Source organism: Manihot esculenta, chromosome 8 (assembly GCF_001659605.2).
Source record: "Manihot esculenta cultivar AM560-2 chromosome 8, M.esculenta_v8, whole genome shotgun sequence".
NCBI lineage: Eukaryota > Viridiplantae > Streptophyta > Magnoliopsida > Malpighiales > Euphorbiaceae > Manihot > Manihot esculenta.
The window spans coordinates 21,146,775-21,155,194 of NC_035168.2; positions in this window are offsets into that span (position 1 = coordinate 21,146,775).

Consider the following 8,420-nt stretch of genomic DNA (forward strand, 5'->3'; position numbering starts at 1 on the left):
ATCGTGTGTAGGATAATTCAACTCATGCTTCTTCAGCTGCCTAGAAGCATAAGCAATTACCCTCTCATTTTGCATCAACACACAACCTAGTCCCACACGGGACGCATCACAAAACACTGTGAAGTCTTCATTACTGGTAGGTAGAGCTAACACCGGTGCTGACGTCAACCTTTTCTTCAGCTCTTCAAAGCTTTCTTCACACTGATCAGACCACACAAACCTCTGGTTATTCTTGGTCAATTTGGTCATAGGAGCGGCAATTTTGGAGAAGTCCTGAACGAACCTCCTGTAGTAACCTGCCAAACCCAGAAAGCTCTTAATCTCTGTAACTGTAGTGGGTCTGGGCCAGTTAGTTACAGCTTCTACCTTCTTGGGGTCCACTTCAATTCCTTTTTCTGATACAACATGCCCCAAGAATGAGATGCTCCTCAACCAGAACTCACATTTAGAGAACTTGGCATACAAGCCATGCTCCTTCAGTGTAACGACCCAAAAATCGGACCGCTACCGGTGCTAGGATCCAGGTCGGCTTAAGGCCGCCGGGACCCGTAGCAAGCCTGACATACAACCTGTAAACCTATTTAATCCCATACATGATCAAGAAAATACATAAAAATTAAAACTTTTCTTTCATACTTTTTCTCATACACCAAACTCAACCTGTGTATGCACTGAACATAGTCATAATCATAATCATTGACCCCTCTGTGGGATCTCATCAATGCCCCAAAGGGCGATGTAACATATGTTGAGCTGGTTTACATAAACATCATAAAACATCTAAGATCATGTATAAAAAGGGATACCTTACACATAGGGTCAAGCACAACCTCTAATCCTCAATATCATTGCATACATTGCTATTCATAACTTTACATCATTTTACAATTTTATCATGTCCACACTATCTATTACATAGACACGACTTCAATACTCTTGCTGACCTCCTGGTCTACCCTGTACCTGCACACCTGGGGGATTAGGGAGAGGGGTGAGCTACTAGAGCCCAGTGAGCAGAATAATAAAACATTTAAAACATATGATAACATGGAATGCATCACATCACAGCTAATCACATCAAGGATGAAGTTGTCACCAATAGCCCTCTACATGGTCCAACTATGCCAGAACGTAGAATGGGTCCTGGTCTTTCCCTTACATGTCATAACATCACAGTCCAACTGTGCCAGAACGTAGAATGGGTCCTGGTCTTTCTCTTACATAGTGCCAGCGAACGTAGAATGGGTCCCACTGGTCTTACATTCCGTACCGTACATATCACATCGTCACATCATAGATCGAGGGCTATGGATCATCCAACATTCATCCACAACAACAACAGTAGAGTATGCAATGCAACATATTCGTGAATTCTAATGCAACAACCTAATATATCTCATGGCATTCATGATGCGTGAATCATGCTAAGACTGGTTTATTTATTTTAAAGCATAAGAGTTATTCCACTCACCTCTGGATAGCTCTGACCAGACACTGGAGCAGCTGACTCACTGCTGGGGTCCTCGGTTCCTCGGGTCCGAACCTACACAGGTGGACTCAAATGAGGGACCAAACATAAATGAACATAACTCTAAACTACTCCCCAAAAATCCCCTAAAACATCATGAAACAATCATAGAAAAACATGCAAAAGAGGGCTGGGCAGGACACTTTCGGCGGCAGGTTCGTCGGCCGAAAGTCCCTCCAGAGCCGAAAGTCAGGCAGGTTCGGCGGCACCTTCGGCGGCCGAAACTCCTAGACAGAGACAAAACTCATGCATGTTCGGCGGCACTTTCGGCGGCCGAAAGTGCCCTCCAGAGACGAAAGTCTCCTTTTGGGGGCAGGCTTTGGCAGCTGAAAGGCTGGCCTCCCAGGCAGGTTCGGCGGCCGAAAGTCCTTCGGCTGCCGAACCTGGTTTTTGCCAAAGGGCATAAACTTGGTTCCTCATGCATTTTTGCCTCCCAAATCCTACCAAACATGCATTTTTCCTAATCTACAACATACATAGTCAAGCATACAAGTTCCTAGGGGCTTCAAATTATCTTAAACCCCATCTACAACACATCAAACATCCACATTGTCCAAAATCATAACATAAACCCATAAACCTAACCATAAGCTAAACATGCATTCTACCCCATAGATCTACTTAAAACTTACTTAAAACATGCCATAAGCTCAAGATCGGCCCTTACCTCTTGAAGATCGAGAGGAGAACGACCCTAGCTCGGAAAATGGGAGAGAGAGAGTTCCTTGAACCTCCAAGCTCCAAAACTTGCTCAAAAGCTCAAAATCTTCAAAACAAAGGTAAAACTAATGAAAATCGAGAAAGATTTGAAGGAAAGAACTCAAAACCGGCGAGGGATGGCGGAGAGCTCACCTTGGCCGAAAATGGGGAGAAAAGCTCGCCCGTTTTCGGCTAAGGGACCCCTTTATAGGTGGCTGGCCAGGCCACGTTCGGGAGCCGAAAGTGCCTATGCATGCATGCCATGTTCGGCGGCCGAACATAAGGTTCGACGGTCGAACCTGGTTCCCCTCACTTATGCTTTCGGGGGCCTAAGGCACACCCGAAACGCATGCATGTTCGGCGGCCGAACTTGAGGTTCGGCGGCCGAACCTGAGTTTTCCTCCAAGGTTGTTTTCATGCAAAAACTCATTTCCTTTTTTACTTAAAACCATGAAATACATCAAAAAAATTTATGAAAACATGTTTCTACCCTACTAGAGGCTTCCGACATCCGAGATTCCACCGGACGGTAGAAATTCCAATACCGGAGTCTAGCCGGGTATTACATTCTCCCCCCCTTAAGAACATTCGTCCCCGAATATTCCTCAACTAGCACAAGCATAGCAATCAATAAAAACATACATACAAAGCACATAAACACATAGAGATCTAACCTTAAAAGAGATGAGGGTACTGCTGGAGGGTCTGCAAAACTATCCTCAGATGATGGGCATGCTCCTCTGCATTTCTGGAACACACCAAGATATCATCAATGAAGACAATAACAAAGTGATCCAGATACTGACTGAAAACTCTGTTCATGAGATCCATGAATGCTCTGATACCATTATGTAATGACCCGAAAACCGGACCGCTATCAGCGCTAGGATCCAAATCGACTTAAGGTCGCCGGGACCCGTAGCAAGCCTACTATACATCCTGTACATCTGATAAAATCCTATACATGATCATACATTTCCATAAAACTTTAAACTTTCCATATATATATACCAAGCTTGACCTGTGCATGCACCATAACTGTAAACATAAAACCCCACACCAGAGCCCTCATCAAATGCTCTAGTGGGACAACATATCAAATGTCAAGCCTGGTTCAACCTAATTCATCACTAAAACATTAACATAAGATCATATACAAAAAGGGATTACCATTACTATTAGGGCCAAGTACAATACTAAACCATAAAACATTCTTTACATTACATTACATCATACCATTTTACATTTCATGTCCACTACTAATCTATTACACTTAACACAACCTTCAACCTTGATGACTTTCCGGTCTATCCTGAACCTGCAAGCCTGGGGGTTAGGGGAAAGGGGTGAGCTGCTAAAGCCCAGTGAGCAGAACAATAAAACAATTTACTAAACAAATGCTTTTATGAAATGCATCACAACACAAATAATTCACATCACGGATGGATTTGTCACCAATAACCCCCCTTCCTCTTAATCATAACATCTTAATCATAACAAAATGCCAGGACGCGTGGAATGGGCAGCCCTGGACTTTCTTACGTGGTGCCAGGATGCGTGGCATGGGCAGCCCTGGACTTGCTTACATAGTGCCAGGATGCATGGCATGGGCAGCCCTGGACTTGCTTAACATACCATACCAAGGGCTAATGGGTCATCCAATATCCATCCACATCAACATCATAATATGCAATGCATCATATTCGTGAATTCTAATGCAGAACAACCTAATACATATCATGGCATTCGTGATGCATGGATCATGCGAAATAGATTTCATTGCTTCGAAAATAAGTGAAGTTATGTTCTACTCACCTCTGGCAGATACTAGACTGACTCTGAAGCAGCTATATCAACTCTGACCTCCTCGGTTCATCGGGTCCGATCCTACACAGGTGGACTCAAATAAGGGACCAAATATACTCTAATATGACTTTAAATGTAATGACCCGAAAATCGGACCGCTACCGACGCTAGGATCCAGATCGGCTTAAGGTTGCCGGGACCCGTAGCAAGCCTAACATACCTCCTGTATACCTGTTAAATCCCATACATGATCATACAAATACATAAAACTTTAAACTTTTTCTTTCATTTACCGAGCTTAATCTGTGCATGCACAAACTCATAACCATAAAACCCCACACTGGAGCCCTCATCAAATGCTCCAATGGGGTAACATATCATACATTAAGCTTGGTTTACATAAACATCATTAAATCATTTCATTAAAAGATCATGTACCCAAAAGGAATTAACATCCACTAGGGCCAAGCACAATTCTATCCTCAGTACAATTCTTTACATTACATCACATTATAACATTTTACAATACATGTCCACAACTAACTATTACATACAACATGACTCCTTTACTCTTGCTGACTTCTTGGTCTATCCCGTACCTGCAAACCTGGGGGATTAAGGGAATGGGGTGAGCTACTAGAGCCCAGTGAGCAGAATAGTAAAATATTATATTGAAATTCATGCTTTCATGAAATGCATCACATCACAAACAAATCACATTAAGGATGAACTTGTCACCAATAGCCCTCTACATATCCAATAGTGCCAGAACGTAGAATGGGTCCTGGTCTTTCCCTTACATAACATATCATAACATTCCAATGTGCCAGGGACGTAGAATGGGTCTTCCTGGACTTTCTCTTACATTGTGCCAGGTGTCACAGGGTTCTAAGTCGAAACACACGCAGCGGAACAATCACTTAGAAAACCCGCTAGGCAACCAAGAAATCCCACTTGGCTCAGCCACTCCTCTTCACAAAGTGAGGTTCGAAAGGCACAAAATCTCAACCAACAAAGTGCAAGACAATAGTATTTACAGGAAATAACTTTCCCAACCTTTCACTCACTAAAAGGAAATAATACAAGAGACACCTCTCACAGAACTCTCCCCAAAGTGTTCTAGCAGTGCTCTATCATTAGCTCTCTCTCTAGCTAACGGGGTCCCCTCTCCCGGGGTTCCTCCCCACATTTACATTTGTATGGGTATATATAGGAAACAACAATAGCTTACAAGAAGTTGTGGTTGACACCTCCAACCACTAAGGAGAGAAATCCACCCACTACACATCATGGGATCATGGGATCATGGCATCATGGGATCATGAGATCATGGGATCATGGAAGTTATATAACTACCCACTACTCATCATGGAAGTTATATAACCACCCACTACTGATCATGGAAGTTACAACTATCCATTATGGGAGAACATGCCCCACTTCAGCATCCACTTGTCCACTACGCATTATGGGAGAACATGGCCCACTTCAGCATCCACTTCCCCACTACGCATTATGGGAGAACATGCCCCACTTCAGCATCCACTTCCCCACATTTGTAGGCCACTCCTTTGCATTCAGCAACTTCCATCCCTATATAATGGACTGAACTGACACCCAAAGTCCAGCCTTTGCACCCAGCAGTCCTCCAGTCTGCCCACGCACACAGCCTTGCCAATAAGTGCGCCCCTGCACACTCGCATCCAGCAGTACTCTCGCCTGCCCAAGCAATATAGCCGTGCCAATCATGTGCGCCCCTGCACACTCCCCAGTTGTGGTGAAATCAAGGCCCAACTTCACCCAACTCAAGCCTACCGGCTCAAGGGTCTAATACTAGGGACGTAGAATGGGTCTTCCTAGACTTCCATACCGTATCATCATCATATCATTTCATTCCATATGAGGACTAATGGATCATTCAATGTTCATCCACATCAACATCATATTATGCAATGCAAACAACCTAATATATCTCATGGCATTCGTGATGCATGAACATGCTCAAAATTTATTTATTTACTTTGCAATATAAAGGGTCATTCTACTCACCTCAGGCTAGCTTTAAAAAGACTCTGAAGCAGCTATCTCACTGCTGGGGTCCTTGGTTCCTCGGGTCCGAACCTACACAGGTGGACTCAAATGAGGGACCAAACATAGACTAACATAACTCTAAACAACTCCCCAAAAACCCCCTAAAACATCATAAAACAATCATAGAAATTATGCAAAGGAAGGCTGAACAGGGCACTTTCGGCGGCAGGTTCGGCGGCCGAAAGTCCCTCAAGAGCCAAAACTCAGCCACTTTCGGCGGCACCTTCGGCGGCCGAAACTCTCCTCCAGAGCCGAAAGTCCAACTTTCGGGGGCAGGGTTCGGCAGCCAAAAGCTTGCCTCCACAGGCAGGTTCGGCGGCCGAAAGTCCTTCGGCTGCCGAACCTGAGTTCTTCCAAAGTGGCAGAACTCAGCCTCCTCATGCACATTTTGCCTCCCAAACCTTTCAAACATGCATTTAGCTATTCTACAACATGCATACACAAGCAAACAAGCATATAGGGGTCTCACACTCTTTTAAAACCCAACAACACATATAGCAACTCATACAACATACATTATCCATAAACTCAACATTAACCCTAACAATAATCAACTAACCTAAACATGCATTTCTACCCCATAACCCCTCATAAAACTTGTGTAAAGCATGGGATAAGCTAAAGATCTACCCTTACCTCTTGAAGATCGAGAGGGGAGGCGACCTAAACTTGGAGAAATGGAGTAAGAAAGCTCCGGGGTCTCCAAGCTTCAAATCTTGATCTTTAGCTCCAAAAATCTTAAAAACCAAGTTAAAACTCGTTAAAACTTGAAAGATTTGAGGAAAATCATTAAAACCAACCATGGAAGGGCATGGACTCATCGTTGACTGAAAATAGGGGAGAAAGCTCGCCCATTTTCGGCCATGGGGCCTTTTATAGGTGGCTGGCCAGATCACCTTCGGAAGCCAAAGGTGACTCCAAAACTCCACCATGTTCGGCGGCCGAACCTGGATTTTCCTCTATGGTCATTTTCATTCAAAACTCAATTTCTTCCTTTCTTAAAACCATAAAATACATGAAAACATTCTATAAAAACATGATTTTACCCTTTTAGAGGTTTCTGACATCCGAGATTCCACCGGACGGTAGGAATTCCGATACCGGAGTCTAGCCGGGTATTACATTCTCCCCCCCTTAAGAACATTCATCCCCGAATGTTCACCAAACAGGCATAACATAGCATAAAACATAAACACACTACAAAAACACATAACACTAACCTGAGAAGAGATGAGGATATTGCTGGAGCATGGACTCCCGTGTCTCCCAGGTACATTCCTCGATGTTGTGGTGATTCCAAAGGACTTTCACTATCGGAATTTCCTTGTTCCTCAACTTTCTGATCTGCGTGTCTATAATTCGTACTGGCTGCTCAACATAGGTGAGATCTTCTAGGATCTCTACATCAGGCTCACTAAGAACCTTACCTGGATCTGACACGAACTTCCGTAACATGGAAATATGGAAAACCGAATGGATTCTTTTCATTGAAGCAGGTAAGTCTAACTTGTACGATACATTCCCGACCTTTTGCAAGATCTCAAAGGGTCCGATATACTGTGGAGCTAACTTACCTTTCTTCCCAAAACGAACCACCCCTTTCATAGGAGACACCTTGAGCAATACCAAATCCCCCTCCTGAAACTCTACTTGTCTTCTACGGATATCTGCATAACTCTTTTGTCTGCTTATAGCAGTCATGATCCTTTCTCTGATAATTGGTACTACTCTGCTGGTGATCTCTACTAGTTCAGGCCCTGCCAAGACCCTCTCTCCAACTTCCTCCCAGCAGATAGGTGACCTGCACTTCCTTCCATATAAAGCTTCATATGGAGCCATCCCTATGCTAGCATGATAGCTGTTATTGTAGGCAAACTCCACCAAAGGTAGATGCTGCCTCCAAGAACCGCCAAAATCTAGCACACACATTCTGAGCATATCCTCTATTGTCTGGACGGTCCTCTCTGATTGTCCGTCCGTCTAGGGATGGAAAGCAGTGCTGAAGTCTAGCCTGGTATGTTAGTGTATATGCCCTAGGCCATTATCTTGGACCTTTTTTGTAATACCCGGCTAGAGTCCGGCATCGAAATTCCTGTCGTCCGATGGAATCCAGGATGTCGGAATCTTTAGACGGGTAAGATTTATGGTTTTCTACAGTAATATAGTATGTTTTAATGTTTTAAAGGTAAATGGAACTAAGTGTTTGAACGAAAAGAACCAAGGCAGAAAAGCCAGGTTCGGCCGCCGAAGTTGAGGTTCGGCCGCCGAACATGCATGGCTTTCGGTTTCACGATAG